Below are 21717 nucleotides of genomic sequence, written 5' to 3' on the forward strand. Positions count from 1 at the left end.
AAAGTGAAAATTTTATTAGAGTAGTTGGTATGAGAATCAGTGAACCCAAAGATCTGTCAATTGAGATGCAGTCTAAAAGATTAAAAGGAAAGCAATAGATGAAGATGAACAGTACATCAGAGAAGTGCGGGACAGCATTAGGCACACCAATGTACACGCAATGGAGTGCCAGAAGAAAAAGATAAAGACAAAAGAGGAGAAGAAATAATGCCTGATAATGTCCCCAGTTAGAAGAAAAACAAATCTAAAAAGCTTAACATGCTCTAAGTAGGATAAAAGTAGAACTCTATACCCTGAAACATCATTGTCAAAATGTTAAAATTCAAAGACATAGAGAAAATTTTGAAACCACGAAGAAAAACATGACTCATCATATGCAAGGGAACCCCAATAAGAATCATATTTGACTTCTCACAAGAAGCTATGGGGCTCAGGAAGCAGAGGAGGGACAGTCACAAAGTGCTGGAAAAAAGAAACAACCAAGAATCTTATAGCCAGAAAAACTGCAAACAAAAGCAAAAAAAAAAAAAAAAAAAAAGACATTCCCAGATAAACAAAAACCCATGAGTTTTGGCTAGCAGACCCTTCCTACAAAAAATACTAAAGGAAGTTCTTCAGGCTGAAAGCACATGAACCCAGATGAAAATTTAAATTCACACACAACAACGAATACTATTAAAAATACTTATGCAAGGAATTTACAATTGAATAAAATATTACAAATTTAATGGTACTATTTGTTCTATAGCATATAAAACTGTACTGTATTTGACAATGGTATCAGGGCAGTTTGTGGGAATAAATCTGCAATAGAGAAAGAAAATGATAATAGAGAAAGAGAGAAAGAGATGGTAATAAATCCACAGGTAGAAATTAAGAGTACCAGAAATGTAAATAAGAGAACCAATGTACATATATGCTAGATCTTTTGTCTTCTCTTAGCTCCTTTAAGATACAAAATTACAGGGGCACCTGGGTGGCTCAGTGGGTTAAAGCCTCTGCCTTCAGCACGGGTCATGATCCCAGGGTCCTGGGATCAAAACCAACATCGGACTGTCTGCTCAGCAGGGAGCCTGCTCCCTGCCCCCGTGCCTGCTTCTCTGCCTACTTTGATCTGTCTGTCAAATAAATTATTTATTTTTTTAAGATTTATTTTTTTTAAGATTTAATTTAATCTTAAAAAAAAAAAAAAAAGATACAGGGGCGCTTGAGTGGCTCAGTGGGTTAAAGCCTCTGCCTCCGGCTCAGGTCATGGTCTCAGGGTCCTGGGATTGAGCCCCACATTTGGCTCTCTGCTCAGCAGGGAGCCTGCTTCCCCCTCTCCTTCTGCCTGCCTCTCTGCCTGCTTGTGATCTCTCTCTCTCTCCTATATCTGTCAAATAAATAAATAAAATCTTTTAAAAAAAATACAAAGTTACATAACATTATAAAAACATACTTTTGAGTTTTTAGCATATACAGATGTAATACAGCACCAAGTAAGGGAAGAAGGGAACAGAGCTGTATAGGAGTGATAACTTTTCTATATCACCCTGGAATTTTGCTATTATAAATTTGAAGTTGATTCTGACCAGATGGGTAAGCCCTAAAGCAACTTCTTGGAAAAAATACATATCATGAAAATACCATTAATAAATTAAGATATTGTCCTAGAAAATATCCACATAATGCATAAAAAGACAATAAATAAGGAAACGAGAAACCAAAGAAGACATGAGGTGTATAGGAAATAAATAGAAAAATGACATATATAAATGCAAATATACCAATAAAAACATTAAATGTGAAGGGATTTATCCTTCAAATCAAACCTCAGAGATTATCAAAATGGATAAAAAACAAGAAGCAACCATTTGTTGTATATAAGAGACATACTTTAGATTCTAGGATACATTTTTTAAGAATTTTTGAAAGATTTATTTATTGGAGAGAGAGAGAGCCCGAGAATGGGGGGGGGGGGCGCAGAGAGAATCTTAAGCAGAATCCCCACTGAGCAGGGAGCCCCACAAGGGACCCAGTCTCATGATCCTGAGATCATGACCTGAGCCCAAATCAAGAGTCAGACACCTAACCAACTGAGATACCTAGGCACCCCAAGATACAAATTTTTTAAAGAAAAATTTGGGAATATATACCATGCAACCTTAAGAGAGCAGGAGTGTCTGTACCAACTACTGACAAAATAAAATTTTTTTTAAAGTTACTAGAGGTAAACTGGATATTTTATCACCATGAAAGGGTCAACTATTTAGAAATGTGGAACACTTTTTAAACATATTATACATACCCAAAATTTAAAAAGCAAAAACTTACAGAATTGAGGGGAGAAATGGACAATTCAATGATAATAAAAATTTTCATTCTCCACTGTCAGTAATGGATAAAACAACTAAGCAGAAGATCAATAAACAGATAGGAAACTTGAATAACGCTATAACCAACTAGATATCTATAGAAAACTCTGCCAGACAATAGAAGAATGCACATTCTTCTCAAACACAGATTGAACATCATCCAGGACAGGACATAGGCTAAGCCATAAAACAAACTTCAATACATTAAAAAAAAAAGTTTGAAATCGTGCATACTAAGTTCTCTGATCACCATGGAGTAAAATTAAAAATTAAAAAGGAATTTGGGTGATTATTATGTATGGAAGTTAGATGGTACACTACCAAATCATCAATGATCACAAGAGACAACACAAGGGAAGTTAAATTAGTGAATACTTTGAGATGAAAGTAAAAGAAAACACAACACAATAAAACTTATCAGACATAACTAAAACAGGGCTTAGAGGGAAATTTATAGTTAAAGACACCTACATTTAAAAAATAAATACTTTTTAAAATAACATCAGTGGTATACCTTAAGAGTCTGGTAAAGAAAACCAGAAATTATTAAATAGAGAAAAATATATAAAATATCAACAAAAGCAAAAGATAACTGCTTAGCAAAGTTAAACAAAATCGATTAATCTTTAGCTAGACGAACCAAGAATAAGAAAGCAAAAATATCCAGATATGAAGTATTTTTATTTCTGGGAGGTGCTAGGTTATGATTTTTATTTTTGTATTTTTCTGTATTTTCTGAAGTCTTATACTGATTATATATTACAGCTATTGTAATAATACAAATGGAGGAGCTGGCCACAAGTAACAAGGACAGTAGTTGTCACAATGAATATGTGCTATTCCCTCATTTAACAAATATATGTGCGAAACAGCTCCTCTGGAGGAAGCCTTGTGCTAGTGAGGGGAGAAAGAGAGAGGAAATATGAACAGGAATTTGACCCTCCCTTCGAGCAAACGCTGTGGCCAGTCCTCCACTGGGGATGTGAAGGCATCGTGGAAATCCATAACCCCCAGCTCCTGTAATATCACTCTTCCTTCTCACTACCCATCCGACTTAAATTTCAGAATTCTAAAACAAAAGGACAAGGGCAAGGCAAGGGCTCTGAATGCACTCACCGAGAAGCTGGCATTCTAGATTGGTCTTCATCAAGAATAGTTCAATCCTGGCAGAGGAAATAGCACTCAGAAGGCATGCCAGAAGCGCGAAAGGACGCTGACTGTTCCCCTTGTGTGGTAGGAAGTTGATGAGCACAAGTTAGTCGGGGTATCGAGAGAAGAAGCTGGAAGGTTAGGCTTAGGTCAGAGTAAAGAGGACCATGTTGCCCTGCTAGGAATTACAGGCTTTATTCCAAAAGAAACTGACAGACATTGTTTGGAAAAGGGATGTAACACAGTCTGACTTGAGTTTTAGAGATTGCCAGGGCTACCTACTACTGGAAAGAATCAGTATTATTATTCTTTTTTCTGGCTTGCTTAGGGTTTTTGTAAGCCAATAAAAGCTAAACTGTGATGATAAAATCCATGTGTTGTATTTCTCTAAGAAATTTCTTGTAAATTAGTACGTTAAATCCCCAAGAATGTGACTAAAGTGACATTACAAATTAGGATTACCATGTGCTACAAAGGAAGGAAATAACTTACAAATTGTTTAAGAGTCTCAAGAGAGAGGAAATAGTTTACGACAGCACAGAGTCTTGAGAAAATTATGCTATGGCCCTATTCTTTGTTTGTTTGTTTCTTAATTTTAGCCATTACTGTGTTGTCTCCTTGTATATTTGCATGGAATAAAAGAAGTTAAACGGTTTATGTAAGCACTGGAGATAATATGAATTACAGTTTTTATTTAAAAGGGATAACAGCTCAACGTTGTTCAAAGGTAACAATCAGAGAATGACGTGTCCCTTGGAACAATAGTAATATTAATAATAGTATTAATAGCTCTCACTTTTGTGTTATCACATATCAGGCATGGTTCTTAAAGTGGCCATATAAATTTTCATCTAAACAAAGACACTTTGAGAGTGAAAGGTAGCACTAGTAACATTTACACAGGTATAGTACGTAATATTTAAATGGCACATAGAGAAATCAAAGACAGGTCTCCCTGCTGTCTCGAAGCTCATAGTCCAGTGAAGTTTTCTGCTATGATCTTGAGGCTCAGTTGTTTATTGGTGCCAAAATGCCTGTTACTTTCCAAAAGACAGGTGGAACTTTTTTTATGACTGCTGCCCTGTGTTCTGTGCTCTTCTCCCCAGTCCCTGGCATGTGGCTTTGAAGCTATTGGCTTGTATTAAGATACTACTGTAAACAGTAAGCGTTTGAGATCAAGACTGTGCCTTCCCATAGCCAAGCAAAGCCTCTGGTTGAGCTTGCCTTTTTTGAAAGTCCTTCACCTTGAAAACATTTCAGCAATCAGCCAGAACGATAGTGAGAAAAGCAGAGTAGACAGAAGGAAAAGTCATAGTAGCTAAATCTTCCTGAGGACGGGGGTGGAAGGATCTGGTGCAACAATTTCAGTCTGCAATGACTTTCTGCCTGTAGAATTGTCTTCTCGTGGAAGGTAGGGCTGGAGGAGAGGTAGCCAGTGAATTGACACTTGAATCCTTTGTGACATCCTTTGCTTCATGTGTCCTTTATATCATGGGGGCTTAGAAATGTCACATTAGGGGCACCTGGGTAGCTCAGTGGGTTAAGCCTCTGCCTTCGGCTCAGGTCATGATCCCAGGGTCCTGGGATCAAACCCCTCATCAGGTTCTCTGCTCAGCAGGGAGCCTGCTTCCCCCTCTCTCTCTCTGCCTGCGTCTCTGCCTGCTTGTGATCTCTCTCTCTCTCTGTCAAATAAATAAATAAAATCTTTAGAAATGTCACATAAATATTCTGAGCAATATCACACAACTGCAGAGATTTGTCAAGGCCTAGACTGGGTGATGTAAACCCTAGAGCCAAAGCATCAAACGACTCATAGCAAGTTCCCTGGTTTTCAGTGCACTTGACTTCATTTTAATTTTTAGTGTAAATGTTGAAAACATATAACCGTCTTCTAGATGACTACAGAATTGTAAAGTCAGACTTCTCCCACATCACTGAAGTGGGTGGACGTTCACCATAGTCAGTCCCCTTTGTGGATTTAAAAGAATTCGTTGAGATATAGTTCACTTACTCTAAAAGTCACAACTTGAAAGTGCATACTCCGTGGTTTTCAGTATATTCACAAAATTGTACATGACCACTAAAGTACAGCTTACCATGATCTAATTTCAGAACAATTTCATTAATCCAAAAAGAAACTGTACACATCCATTAGTGTTGTTAAAGACAACAGGTTCTCTTAGGTAGTGAGGACATAAAAGGGACTGGCAGTCAATAGCACCAATCCCAGTAATTTGCCCCAAATCACTCTCTTAATTGTTCACGAAATCAGTGGTGCCAGTGACAGGCTCATGAATCTATTCATCCATCAAGAATTTATTGAGCGCTTACTATTTGCCAGGCACTGTGTTGGGTGTTGAGAATGTAACAGTAAACGAGACAGCCATAATCTCTACACTATTAGACCTTTCAATCCAGTGAAAGAAAAAGACATTAATTAGATTAGTAAAGATACAATGAAAATGTCTTCCTTTTAGGAAAGAAAATGTATAACATTTTATCTGGTTGTTAAATGTGCCACATATTTCAATTTATTGATTCCTGTTTCTTGACATCAGCTTCCTTATTTGTTGATGCGCTTAGACAATGTGTTCTGGCTCACTGGCTTCAGTTCTCCATCAGACAAGGTGCCTTTGGACAATATCCATAAGCTTCTTTTAGCTCAAAAAGAACAGTGCTCCAACATAGTGTCCCCTCCTAAAGGTCCGCTTAAGGCATAGCGATAGATTTAAATGAACCTCTGGGTCTTTTCTGCCTCGAGAACGATTTCAAAAATCATCTTCAGTGGATTTCCTGAGTGGTTCAGAAGTATTGGTTCTCTTTTCTATCCATTAGAACATCAGCTTTGCATTGAAAGAGCTTAAATGTGATGCTGCAGGTGCACACCGTTTGAAACCTAAGCTCAGAAGAACGGGTGTCAAAAACATGAAACATGCATTCAGGCACTTAATGAAAATGAGTACAAATGACAAACACGTACGCATGTGTACTGACATGCACACATGTACACACACATGCAAAAGAGCCCTTTCTGCTCAGGGAAGGGGAACAGGTAACTTAAAATCAAAAGTCAAGGACCAACAACAAAGCTGTTAGAAGAAGTGATTTCAGGTAGCTAGAGATGCTGGAGATGAGTGGGCATCTATCACTAGTGAATTCTCTATGTGTGCATATGTGTGTGGGTGCGGATATTTGTTTATATTTATAACTTTTTAAATAGTATCTAATGCTTAGGCCAGTAATTATACTGCCTTGTATTATATATTCTCCCTGGTAAATATTTTCTAGAGTCCCATGTGCATAAAGCATGTTAGTGAAGATGGTTAAGAAAAGCGTTACATTTGTGATTTGTTTAACTTTTTCCCAGAAGCCTTCCTGACCTTTTAAGTCTAGAAAAAATCCCCCTGGCTTTGTACTTTTCTGGTGGTTGGTGGCCCCAAATTCTCCTGTCATTACATTCATCATGCTCTATTGCAACAACTTCTTCAACGTCTGTCTTTCCTGGGAAAGTTACCTGAAGTGATGAATGAATAAATGCTAAGCAAACAAAGACGAGAAAATGAAACCCTAATTCTGAGGGGCTTGGCTTCTTGAAGTGATTTATAAGATCTCTCCCTTAGTGTAATGACACCGTTTTACTTATTCAATTCCAGAAGCCTCCATCTTACTTGCTAATTTGTTTTTGAGAAACTTCATGACACACTATAGGATGACTGAAGACCTGTTCATTCTGGTGGCAATTCATTGGATGTCTCCCCTCCGTGCATATAATTTAACATATGTGAGCAATAATAGGAAACCAGAAATTAAAATCATTAGCCTAGCATGCGTACAGTTAATAAATTTCTCATCTATCCTGTTGCCCTCAGAAGAGCCTGTGAATGAAAAGAAAATTCTCTTGGCAAATTTTTCGAAATAAAAAAATTTAGAGCCTCTGTACCTTTGATTCTAATCCTAGAAGCACCCAGTGCTTGTGTGTCTTGATACTTTCAGGATAATATGAGAAGAATAGTGTCTAAAACCAAACTCTCACCTTTCAGATTTTTTCATATTCTTCCAATAGATATCTTTCCAAGATCGCTTTCAGGAATCTTGTCAAACAACATTGGCTTATTATTAAACTGGAAGGGGGGAAAACAGCCCTGGAAGATCCTGGGCTCATTTTAAATATTGTCTTTTAGAGAGCACTATGTATGCTTCCACAGTTTCTCACTCTCTGAACATACTGGCTGCTGTTTGAGGCAAAAAGAAGGGATAGTTTTCAAGAGATCATTAAATCGTAGTAAACATTCACAGATTTCTCCCACTCCTCTCCATTCTTCTGCGTTATGGTGTGCCAAAAGCTGTTTTTCATGCTTCTGGGAAGCAAGCATCATGTCTTTGGTTAATAGTCCATGGCACCACCACCCAGGAATGAAACTTTTCAAATCAAAGAAAATTTTAAACAATGCAATTGAAATCAAGAAAAAAAACTAGGACTAATTTGGGGTGGAAAATCATTCATATAAATTTATAGTCTTGAAAGAAATTACAGGCTAATTTTTTCCAATGTTAAAATTTTAAAAACTGTAATTTGGTACAAATTAAATTTTAAAGTCATTATAAACTCCTACAAATGAAACTTCACAAACTAGAACAATATGGAAAACTCAACTTAATGTCAAAAATATTTTTTAACATCCAGCAAATCTATACTTTCTAAATATCTTGATTGGAATAATGAATAAATATTAGAATTCCATCTTTGATGCTATATACTCAACCTTCAGGTTTCCAAATATAAACTGTTTGTGAAGACACAAGAAAGTATATGCATATATTTCTACATATGTAAGAATGTATATCTATATACATAAACTACAAAATACATGTGTGCACATGTGTGTATATAAAAGGAATGTATAAATTGTACTAACTACAATGAGAACATTTAGTTATAATTTTCAACTCATGTAATTGGTTAGGATATACTTAAATACCAGTTATATATCCTTTAGTATAGATTTATGTGTATGATTTTGCATTTCATTGGTTGTAATCCTAAATCTTGAGTATTACAGATCCTTTGCGTTTTTATAGGGCAGGAAGTCACAACTACCATTTCAGCATTGTGTCCGGTAGTACTGCCAAAGACACAAAATCTGAGAATCTTAGGGATGTCAGCATCTTCCTATATAGGATAACATCATTTTAATGGTGTAATTGAATCAAATGACATTCAGCTTCAGAAGGAGCTCCAGGTTGCCAAAGGACAGGCTTAAACTCTACTAAGCCAACCCAGCTATGTGAGCCGCTGCACATTAATGGGAGTTCTGTCACAGAAAGAGGACAGATTGCCCTTTATATATTTCCAAATTATTCATATGTATCCATGGAATACATGCAGTCTGGCAGTTTCTTCACTGGTGTGTGTATATGATATGCCAGGAGTATTTTGTAATATACGTGCCTGACAGAGAAAAAGTGTTATAATGCCTAAAAGACAACAGGGTAGGCACTGTTGCCTACCTCATAAATTTTTCTGTTACTTAATGGTATAAAATGTGCCATTTTGTATGTCAAACTTATTCTTTCTCTTCCTCTTATTAAGTCCTCTTATTATGTCAAACTTATTCTTTCTCTTCCTCTTATTCTCTTCCACTCTTACTATAGTGGGGGGGAAAAAAAAAAGTCTCAGGCTTTGTAGTAGAAAAGGCCTGTATTCCAGTCCCACCTCTGCCAGGACAAGCTGTGTTCAATTTCACCAACTCTAAAATAGGGACAATATTAACTGCAAAGTTCAGTTGTGTCAGAAAATTGTGACTCTGAAACTGGCTTAATCATAAGGAAATGTATTACTTCTCATCACAAGAAATTGTGAGGTAGGGCAGCTCCAAGCTTGACTTCTTTGCAATTCTCTCTGTCCTCCTTCCTATATTGACTTTGCTTCCCTCAGGGTCAGAGCAGTGTGTCTGCACCGTATCAAAGTATCACATCCAGACAAGTCAATATCAGAGGAAGAGAAGGGAGCGTTTCTCTTGGTATCTCCTTTAAACGAGGGAAACTCTCAAAAAGAAGACCCTCAAGTTTCATCGGCCAGAATAAGAACACATGTCCTCTTCTGACGCTCATCGACATGGGAACTAGGACTTCCCTGGGAGCTTTAGACCATCAGGATCTCCGGCTGAGCAGACGATGGTGTTGGCCATCTTCTACTACATCACATAGGGCTTGGGGGTTCGAGATCTGAACTAACTAGGAATATTTTTGGAAAGAAAGAAATGGAACGTGGGTGGAACAATGGCTGGAAAGCACCTTCATAGAGTGTTCTGAGTAGTAAATAAAACCATATATTATGTGAAGTCCATCTCTACAAAGTAAACACTAAACCCTACTGAAATCACTGCTATTGTTTTTGCTATTATTAAACTCTAAGGTGAAACAGTCTAATGTGAAACACTCTAATAGGAGCCACTGTTGGATGGCTGGAATTCAAAATGAATATACCTTGATTTTATTACTTACTATCTCCATGATTTGGACTCTGTACCAGGGACTGGAAGACTTTTTCTCTAAAGGAAAATAAATAATTTAGGCTTTGTGGGGAACATAGTTCTTTTTTGTCACACACTTTTCTTTGTTTTATTTTATCCAACCCTATAAACATGTCAAAACAATTCTTAGCTCTCACATAGTACAAAAGAGACCAGTGATGGGTTTGCCAACCCCTAACTCAAAGCAACTACAATTAGGGTACCTGGGTGGCTCAGTCAGTTGAGCTGATTTCAGCTCAGGTCATGATCTCAGGGCCTTGGGATCGAGCCCGGCTTTGGGCTCCATGTTCAGCGGGTAGTCTGCTTGAAGATTCTTTATATCCCTTTTCCTCTATCCCTCCTCCTGCTTATGTTTACTCTCTCTCAAATATATAAATAAATGTTTAAAAAATAAAGTAAAAAGATTTTTATTTATTTATTTGACACAGAGAGAGATCACAAGTAGGCAGAGAGGCAGGCGGAGGGGCGGGGAAGCAGGTTTCCTGCTGAGCAGAGAGCCCGACACGGGGCTCGATCCCAGGACCCTGGAATCATGACCTGAGCCGAAGGCAGAGGCTCAACCCACCGAACCACCCAGGCACCCCTAAAGCAACTACTCTTTAGCTTCTCTGTGTCCCATTGATTCCATTTGTAACATGGATATACTTGTATTCCTTCCTTTGGAAGGTTGTATTGTGGTGAGGACTAAATAATTTATGTATAAAAGTTAGAACTAAGACTGATAGATGGCACTCAATAAATATGAGTGATGGAGGTGACAGTGGTGGTGGTGGTGGTTTTAATGCATCACATGTGTTCATCTATCAAGTGACAAACATATTCAGAGGTAAAACACACCAACATATACAAGCGAGTACATGATAAGCTAGTAACAGACTTTGTAGATTTAAGGTATGTAACAAGTGACACAGAACTGACTTCTAGTGAGAGGAATCTTGGCACACAGAGTCAGGCAGACCTGGGTGTCAGTTCTGAGTCTACCATCTTGCAGTTGTGGTGACCTCAGGGAAATTACTGTCCCTCTCTGTGCCTCATGTTCCTCATCTATCAAAACTAGATACAAATAAGGTCTGTCTTAGGATTGATCTGAGCACTACAGAGGATGCATGTCAAGAACCTGGCACATTGCAGGCATTCAGAAAATGGCAGTTGCTATAAATTTTAACTTCCTTTTCATTTATATTAAATGCCTCTGAGGCTTTGTCTTCAAAATAGCCAGTGCACTACGTGGGAAAAAGTAGCAATTGCTGGATTGTGACTTGAATATTGGTTTTGACTGTCATGGCCAACCCAGTAACTCAGAACAACCACGTACATAGAAAAATAAAAACTGACTGATTAATTAAGCCTTAAATGATGACCTAATAGCCCTGTGTATACACACAGCTTGATTATGATTTCTTTCAGTTTTATACTGCCTTTCTTAATATATCTGACAAGAAAATGATTGAATTTTAATTATTCAATTTTAAAGTTTATGCCCAGAAACTACTAAGTTTCAGTTTAACTGAACTGAGTCAATAGGGCATTCCCACCCCAACTAGGTTAATACTCGCTTTCACCTTCTTGCCTACATGCCTGCTAGTACAGATACTAATTTGAGGTAAATCTTTGGGGTCCTGACATATGCCATCCAAGTCTGGGACAAGAGGTCATAATGTGGGTGTGAAGACATGGGGGAGGGAGGGCTCAGGGGTGCTGTTTACAAAGAAATGGAAAGCTGAAATGTATAGTTAGGATTTTCTTTCAAGTATCAAATTTGAGTTTTAACATAATATGGACTAACATTGCAAGACTACCTACTTGCACGACACAGAGTTGAGGGAAATGAGTCATAGAGAAGCCAAGTAACTTAGCCAAACTCATGTAAATAATAAATCTATGAAAGAGGAACAAGTTAACTGGCCCTCCCTACCAATTAACCATTCAGTCTTTTTGCTGAATCAATGACCTATTAAACTGTAGTCTCTCAAATCCTCAAAATATAGCTAAGCAGTGTCCCATTTATAACTCTCTTGTTTTAGCCTGTTTAGCCGTCAAGGATAAGAATAGCTAATATTTACCAAATTACTGGGATTAGCTATTTAATCAGAAAATTTGATCCCTTTATGCTTTGTACATTCCTAAAAGGTGAGAACCATGTCTGCCTTGCTTACTTCTGTAATCCTCAGTGTCTAGAGAAATGCTTGGAACTTTTTGGATATTCAATACAAATTTCTTAGATGAATGCAAATTAGAAATTCCAGAAAAAGGAACATGAGATTTAAACTTCTGACCTTGACTCCTTCACAATGAAGGATCAGATATTTGAGAGTTCCAGAGGCAACCCAAGGCCTACATCAAAGGTTAACCTTTGAGGAGTCGTTTGTTGCAAATCACAGCTGAGTAATGTTCCAGCAGAGGTAGAATCGTCCTACAGTGAATATTACGATGTTCCACCCAGATCTCCCCCTTTCAGAACTGAAAGACCTATTCCTACAGCTGCTGGGAGTGTTGGCCATAGTGTCACCCTCAGTTGTTAGCTCTCAACAGAAATTGCCTTTGCTGAAGAGATCCACCTTGCCCAAAGTCTCACGCTTTCTCTGGAGCAGCCCATATCCAGTGAATAATCACTGAAGTGGTGTAAAAGCCTAGCCCCTGCTCTCACTCAGCAAATCTAAAGGGCCATCCCAGCTTCAAAGCACCTTACAGTGTTGCTTGAGGCCTTTGTTGAGACTCTATCATAGACCAGCTTCTCCCTGTATCCAGTCCTGCTTCTTTCTCTTCCCTTCCACCAATGTTGATCCCAGAGACACTTCTCATTAAACGTTCTGCATGAACATCTCTATTTGTGTTACCTTAGTGGAGAATCCAACCTAAGACAAATCCCCCCATATCCCTGGTATTCCAAGCCCTTCCCTTCCCAAGATTTATGTAAATGTTCCAATCAGTTGTAGGATATAGCTAATCACACAGGCACAAATGGGAAGAGGAAGCTTCTACTCTTTCTTGTTAGAGCCAAGCACTGTGGGGTTAATAAATTCCTTCCCCAGACACCTAAGAAATATTTTTCAAACTCCCTTCAAGTTATGAAGAATGAACACATTCTCCAGAAGAACTAAAGATGTAGTCTTTAGTGACCGAGGAAGTTCAATATCCTTTTGAAGTCCCAAGTTTTATTCCTAGAAATATTTGTGAATTAGGCATTCAAATCAATAAAATGCCATGTTGGGGCGCCTGGGTGGCTCAGTGGGTTAAGCCGCTGCCTTCGGCTCAGGTCATGATCTCAGGGTCCTGGGATCGAGCCCCGCATCGGGCTCTCTGCTCAGCAGGGAGCCTGCTTCCCTCTCTCTCTGCCTGCCTCTCTGCCTACTTGTGATCTCTCTCTGTCAAATAAATAAATAAAATCTTAAAAAATAATAATAATATGCAATGTTTTTCTTAGTTTAAGAGTAGTGTCACCAATTATTTTTTTTTAAGATTTTATTTATTTATCAGAGAGAGAGAGGGGGAGAGAGCGAGCACAGGCAGACAGAATGGCAGGCAGAGGCAGAGGGAGAAGCAGGCTCCCCGCCGAGCAAGGAGCCCGATGTGGGACTCGATCCCAGGACGCTGAGATCATGACCTGAGCCGAAGGCAGCTGCTTAACCAACTGAGCCACATTCTCCCCAGGGCTTTTCAAGCAATAAGACATCTGAGTTGAAATGTGGCCTAAGGTCAAAATTCCTGGTTAACTGGTAGAGACATACTGGGGGGTATACAGCATGCCATCTGACTGGTCAGTTTCTACACCTTCCTCATGGTTAAGTATTTTGAATATTATTCCCACTTAAAATATATGGCTTTTAAAACAACTGGGTCATATCACATTATGTCATATCAATTATTTTTCATTTTCTTCCTTTTAGAGTCCTCTCTCTTCCTCATTTTGCATTTCTTTTTTTTTTTAATTTTTTTTTATTTTCAGCATAACAGTATTCATTATTTTTGCACCACACCCAGTGCTCCATGCAATCCGTGCCCTCTTTCCAATACCCACCACTTGGTACCCCGACCTCCCCCCCCCCCGCCCCTTCAACCCCCTCCGGCTGTTTTCCAGAGTCCGTAGTCTCTCATGCTTCACCTCCCCTTCCAATTTCCCCCAACTCCCTTCTCCTCTCTATCCCTCTGTCTGTCTCACCTCATTCCTCTAACTTCTCACCTCCAGCCTCCCTTTCTAACTTCACTCCCCACCTGCCTTTCATTTTGTGCTGTCTTTATGACTCTCTTGCTTTATTACTTTATTTTAGGTTAAGTTTGAAGGAAACAGTTTAGTCATGCTGACGCAGGTCTCATATTTTGTGTCTTGATTAATATTCAAACTTGGGATTATGCTAAATCCTCCAAACATTGGCTTCAGGTAGTCCTGTTTTATTGAATCCAAAAGCCTTGATCAATTAATCTACACAGTTCCGTTTAATTCTGGTACTATGATACTTTAGCCAGATTCCTGTCCAATGGACTAAAACCCATCAAGCGTAGAACATGTCCCACATCCTGATTTAGCTCAGAGAAGAGCCTAGGTAAAACTATACTATATATATAGTTATACAAGATGCACCCATTTTTTTAACCACAGCTGAGACACATAGCTTAAATTTTCCATAGAATAAAAGCAATACTATTTATGACCACCAAGTTTGTCAAACCCTTCTTTTGACTATCAGTTCCTCTTAGCAGAAATTAAATTTGTTCAGATTGAGGTAGTATTTTAAATTATATTTCCTGAACAGAATTATCTACCAGATTCCAAGCAGATCATTTTATTCCCCCCAAAATTGTCTCTTATAATTCTTATTTTTCTTGCGCTTTATCAGGGAGGCTTTTTCTCTGTTACAGATTCTTATAATTCAAATGCATTGTTTGCCAATTCACTTAATGTTGAACATGTTATTGCCAGCATGTTTTATCACATTAAGCCAATTTTCAATCATAGATACTTGAAAAATGTATGAATACTGAAGTTTGATTCTCTTTCCCTTGTAATTGTTTTTTTTTTCCCCAGATGCTTATTTTAGCCCTTTACTCACCCTTAAACTTTAGCTACGTTTTGTCACAAACCAAATGAATGCAGAGTCTAGGCAGATATGCTAAATGAGCAAAGCAGGCCACTTATAGGACAGTTTAGAGTGGTGATGCCTTTAGTGAAAGGGGAGATAAGCCTTACTGAATGACATTCAAAAAGAGAAAGAGAAAGCAAGAAAATTAAAACACTGTTCAAGCAGAATCAAAATATATTTGCTGGCAAATTACTAATTTTTCACAGTGCTTTAATGATTATATGGAATAGGGATTTTCATAGCATAGATAGTGTCTCTGCTACACCCAGAGACTAGCCTATCATGGCAAAGGGGATTAAGTATAAAAAATCACAGGCATGAAACATGACAGGCCAGTGGGGAAGAAAAGGAAGCTGAACTTGAATGATGCTGGTGTGAAGCTAGCACCAGAAGAGGGCTAACAAAATGCATTTGGCTCCAGAGCTAGCCACTTATATACTTATAGCATCCAAATCACAATATTCAGGGAAACGTGTTTAACTCAGTTGGGAGTGATCAGTGTTGAGAGTCAATAAGGTCTGATATGTTGGATAGGACATGGAAGTAGACATTCTGAGGTGTGATGATGGTGAATCAGACCAGCATGCATCCTGGGGGTGGGAGGGTTCATCTGGTTGAGAATTTAGACCTAAAGGTAACTACATCCAACTCTTCAAGGAAGTGGGCTTACATGAGATTAGTAGAGCATTGGGGTTTTGAGGAAGTATACTAGGGTTCCACATAGATTTCTGTGGATTCAGTGTATAAATTACGAAAATGAAGGAACACTCATATAGGCTGAGCATAAAAGAAGAATGGGGGAATGCCTGTGAAGAAGTGAGTACTTACATACTCAAGACAGACATCCAGGCACATGAGGTACCACATGGCAGCACTCAGTATAGATCCTACCAATTTGTAAAGATGACATGCCTGACGTCTTACCAGGATAGTTCACTACAGACTTATATAGTAAGTGGGGTGAAATTTATAGGTTAGATGTATTAGGGAAGCAACTAAATGGGGCTGAGGCTGAAGCTGGGAAATTTAGAGAAAGACTTTGAATGTGTCCTTGCTGTTCACCTTGGTAAAAATGCTATCTTTGTCCTGTTGCTGCACACAGGATTCTATGATTCAATTTTTTTCCTTGAAATCATTGGACTTTTCTTATCAAAGTCTGATACAACCCCCCAAGACATATTCCAACTGCTGGCATGATAGCTTGAAAGGAGAAGGAGCTGTTATAAACGATCTGTGCCAAGGTTAAGGGGATTAATCCAACTTTAATGCGAGGCTCTGAGGAATGTAGCTTTTAGTGAATATGGTAAACTCAGGAGTAATGTGAGCCAATCATGGTATTTACAATGATTTTAATATAGTGGGTAGGACACGAGAACATGATCCCCCAGCAGATAGTCTGCATTCAAATAGAAGGAAACTCTTAGGGCTGGATAGTGTGTTTTGTTTGGCATGGGATCCAAGGTAGGATCTGGGAAGAGAAGACAGGACCTAGCTACTGGATAAGGGATTGGCAAGGACTAAGTAGAGAATTAGGGCTCCAAATCAGCGGAAAGTGGGTTGGGGGGGCATGGCTCCAAAGAGGGACTAAATTAGCTATAAAGGAACTGAGGCAGATGTCCAGTGTATATGATGAGATAGATATTTGGGTGCTCAGAATAGCAAGACTAGCTCCAAACTCTACCCACTGATGTGAATAGGGTTCCTAATAGTCTGTGAATTTGGCTTAAAATTGCAATGTTGGCCCATGACCTAGGTGACACAAAGCCTGTAGTTTGATGAAATAGTACCTGTAGCTGAATAGGGCTGGGAAGTCAAGGCTTGACACTGGTTTTACAAAAGCAAAAGAATATTTAGCATAATTACGAAAATTGATTTCCTCCCAAATCAGCATATACCTAGATCTTACTATATTGAGAATTAGAGAAGATTACATAGACTATTGCACTTTACTTTTAACCTTCACTCCCCAAAGAAATAATTATAAATTGTAGGAGAAACAATAAAATAACTGTGTATCACACTGTAAATTGAATGAACCTTGGATCACTGTTATTAGGAATGATTTAAAGAAAGCTGCTCTCCAGGCATGGAGCTTTGTAATAAACCAAGAGCAGAGATAGGAAAGAAATACTTTTGCATCGGTCACTTGACAGTAAGGGTGTAATGAATGAGATCATAGAGTCCGACTCAGAGAAAGCAGTAAACCGAGCCAAAGTTGCAGACTTACAAGGAAAAGAGAAGCCTGGAAAGGGCCTGTCCCATCGCTCTCACTTCCTCCCAAGCATCAGTTTTCCCATCTGCTTAATGACAATTGTAAGAGCTCAGGTCTGTGTTTCTTGAACATTTTGATTATAAAATAAATGAAGCTCAGTAGCTTTCCTACTCTCTGTGGTCAACATTTTGAACAACTGAGTGGGTTCTCTAAGTAGGGATGCAAGCTTCTAACAAGGCACTTTGATAATTACCTCTGAATCTAGTCTTTCTTTGCATTACATGGCAGAAGGTAGGTGGTCCCTGTCTGTCTCAGTTCTCTCCTTAAAGTGATTCAAACGTGACCTTTCACAATGGCACAAAGAGCCATCGTGGATGCCTGCGTTCCCCCAGGTCATATTACGGATCTGTCTGCATCTGTACTACTTTCTCATTTCTTGTCTTAGTCTTCCCTCTGCCCTGGTTAGGGTCTAGGCCTCAATTTGCTGTTAATGCAGAAGCCTCGTATTGGAGACAATTTGGGCCTATTTACCTTGACTTTGACACTGTTGAGTTGTAGTACACAACCTCTGGCATTTATTATTTTGGCTGAGCATAACACTAATTGCTTCCCATCATCTTACCCCAACCTTGCACAAGGACACCCACCCCATCTCTAAGGACTCTGTACAGCTTTGGCCCTCCCTTATGTTCAGCTAGAAAGGAATAAGACCACTACATTCCTCTTTAACCCTGGAAGGTTCTATTCTACTTCAGTGGTCCAATGTGGTAAAAGTTTGTCTATCTCCACCTTTCGGTGAGCTTATTTTACCCCAGATGGAAAGCTTAACAGAAAATACCACATGAGCATTTGACTCTGTTTTGATTATTAATGATGTTATCCAAAAAAAGAGAGAGAGATTTCATTCCTTCCATGGTGGCTGAGAAGCAATGCCATGCAGTGTTTACTAGCCAGCTGTTAGCATGCACGGGTGCAGACTGACAGCAGAATCAGCAAACAATTGGCTCAATCTTTGAAACATGTTTTTGTGCCAAGCACATGAAGTTTTAATTATAAGCACTTTGAAATATTCATGGTTATTGAATTTCCTTATTCCCATGCAGAAACAAGATAAAAAGTTCTTTTGAAATCTGATGACAGAAAACACTTGATGCTGACAACACACAGTTGTGTAATGCCTAATTAATCACTCATAGGAAATAAGCATTTTGCCCTGAGATGGTTATTATGCTCAATGCCAAAGTATAACAAACCAAAATGTGGCCTCTATCATAATTCCACATCTTTATAAGAGATCTTATCAACCTATGCAAAGATGACTTTCACTGATATGACATGTGTCAGCATGCTTGACCATGAAAACTTCAGTCTCCCAGCTTGCCAACGTCATCTTGTCCCATCATTCCTATGTTCACATGCGTGCCGGTGTGTATACAGTGTTCCCTGAAACTTATGTTCAGTATCTCACTTCCCCCTGAATTCTGACCTCAATGAAATTCAGACATTTGTTCATTAAAGAAAAACCATACTAGGTGCGTAGACTACTGAGAAAAATATAACATTGCCTCTGCCATCAAGAATTTCACAGTTTAGAGGCCAAGTTAACCATGTAAACAAACAAGAGTAACACAAAGTTAAAAATGAGAAGTGTAGGGGCGCCTGGGTGGCTCAGTGGGTTAAAGCCTCTGCCTTCGGCTCAGGTCATGATCCCAGGGTCCTGGGATCGAGCCCCACATCGGGCTCTCTGCTCAGCAGGGAGCCTGCTTCCTCCTCTCTCTCTCTGCCTGCCTCTCTGTCTACTTGTGATCTCTGTAAAATAAATAAATAAAATCTTTAAAAAAATGAGAAGTGCAAAAAAGAAGTTTAAATAGAATTGAAGTCGTATTAAAGCATGCTTTGAGAACTCAGCGATTCAGGGGGATCAGCCAGATCTTCCCCCATCACACCTGTTCCAATCTATAAACCCATATTTTCTTACTAACCATCTCCTAGAGCCCATACTTTTCCATGGTGGCCCCAAATACTCATGCTTGCCCTTCTGCCAGTGTTGACTACAGCCACCAGATCTCCCCACTACCAGTGCTAATCTCAAGGTTCATGGTGTAGGTCACTACTGAAGGTCTATTGCAAAGTCTGACCTTCCTTTTTAGGGTGCAGTCATTCCTCCGTGATTTCTTTTGATTCTTTCCACAATATAAACATTCAGAAAAAAATCATTCTCAATGTATGAACCTGGGACTACCTACATTAGAGTTTGGGGGGTGGGCACTTGTTAAAACCTCAGAGTCTTGGACCCCACTCCTAGAACTACTACATCAATATTTCTTGGGAAAGCCTGTCATTCCCCAAAGGAATGCAGTTATACTCTGTAGTTTCCAAACACCAGTTTAAAAACCATCCATCCTAGCAAACATTCTCCACATCATATCCTCTCCCTTGATGCAGCCTCCAAATTCTCTTTACATTCATTCATTTGTTAATAAAACTGACAAGGTCCCTAAGTTCATGGATCTTACATTCTAGTGAAATTCCAGGGATGTATAGGGACAAATTCTTGAGAGTTCTCTTAATTTTTTGATAGAGATATAAAAACTAACATAAAGTGAATACATCTTAACGTATAGCTTGATGAATTTTTACATATTAATACAACCATGTAACCAACAACAAAATCAAGAGATAAACTTTCCAGTCAGTACCATCTCCCCTATCCTATAAAGGCAACCACTATTCTGACTCTTATCATAGATTAATTTTGCTTATTTCATCACAATAGACTAGTATTACTTGTATAACTATTACAGAATATTTATTCTTTTATGTAGGGCTTTTTTTTCCTGGACTTTGTGACTCCCACTTTTGTTGCAATGATTTATTATTTTTTATTGTTGTTTTTCATTGTATGAATGTAACACTATTTATACATCTACTGTTGATAGACACTTGGACTACTTCCAGTTTATGGCTGTTAATAATGATACCATGAATATGCTTGTCCATGTCCTTTTAGGGACTATGCAGTCATTTGTCTTGGGTATATACTAAAATTATAATCACCAAGTCATAGGGTAGATGTATGTCTATTGCCAATCAATTTTCTAAAGTGGCTGTACCATTTGAAGTCCCACCAAAAATATATGATTTCCAGCTATTCAACACTCTCACCAACTCTTGTTATTGTTAAGTATTCTAATTTCAGCCATTCTAGTAGGTATGTAGTAGCTCATTGTGGCTTTAATTTTCATTTTTGTAATAAGCAATAATGTTGGACCTATTTTCATGTACTTACCATTTAGATATTCTCTTTTGTGAAATGCCTATTCAGGTAGTCTGTCCATTTTTTATTGAGTTGTCTCATTGACACAAAAGTAGTCTTCTATGTCCCTAAAAGATAAAGCATATTTTTAATTCATCTGAAACTTCTTTATATGTATCATGTGAAGTAGGGGTTTACTTTTACTTTTTTCCCAAATAGGTACACACATATTCTGGTTTCTCTTCAGATCACATAATCGTTCGCCTCTTACCAAATGGGTACACAGTTATCCCAGGGCCATTAATTGAATAGTTCATAATTTCCCCCCAATTATCTGCAATGCCACCTATGTCTTTTATGAAGGCCACAAAGATATTGTCTTATGTTTTTTCCAAAAATTTTATTGTTTGCTCTTTCACATTTAGGATCTAAGACTGTTTGACAAAGGAATCTGAATGAATTCCATTCTGATGCTCAAGCTGGGATCCAAAGGACCTAACCTAGTTAACATGGCAAAAGGGTAAGTAAGGAATAAATAAGATAACATTGTAGGTCGACACAACCACAGGTCACGTCCAACTTACATACAGTAAGAAGAATATAGTGTATTCGATGAATCACAACAAGGTCAATTTGGCTAAGGTGCAGAGTGAGCCAGAGTATAAACTAAATGAAGCACTAGAGATGAGGGCCTTAGTGATCCAGGCCCCTGTATAGCATGTTAAAGAATTTTTGCCTCTATCCTAAGAGCTATGGCAAGACATTTGAGGGTTTTTTTTTTTTTTAAACGTTTTGGTTTTTTTAATTAATTTATTTATTTTCAGAAAAACAGTATTCATTATTTTTTCACCACACCCAGTGATCCACACATCCATGCCCTCTATAATACCCACCACCTGGTACCCCAACCTCCCACCCCGCCGCCACTTCAAACCCCTCAGATTCGTTTTCAGAGTCCATAGTCTCTCATGATCCACCTCCCCCTCCAATTTACCCCAACTCCCTTCTCCTCTCCAACACCCCTTGTCCTCCATGATATTTGTTATGCTCCATAAATAAGTGAAACTATATGATAATTGACTCTCTCTGCTTGACTTATTTCACTCAGCATAATCTCTTCCAGTCCTGTCCATAT

General features: G+C 38.5%; 1 long non-coding RNA gene across 1 annotated transcript in view; it reads right to left on the reverse strand.

The window, feature by feature from the left end:
* LOC132007321 (uncharacterized) overlaps positions 1 to 21717 on the reverse strand; it is a 79389-nt gene that overhangs the window by 33454 nt on the left and 24218 nt on the right. The window contains exon 2 of the long non-coding RNA XR_009401306.1: positions 20616 to 20710. This is a non-coding gene — a long non-coding RNA (uncharacterized LOC132007321). The remainder of the gene's footprint in view (positions 1 to 20615; positions 20711 to 21717) is intronic.

This window comes from Mustela nigripes, chromosome X (genome assembly GCF_022355385.1).
Source record: "Mustela nigripes isolate SB6536 chromosome X, MUSNIG.SB6536, whole genome shotgun sequence".
NCBI lineage: Eukaryota > Metazoa > Chordata > Mammalia > Carnivora > Mustelidae > Mustela > Mustela nigripes.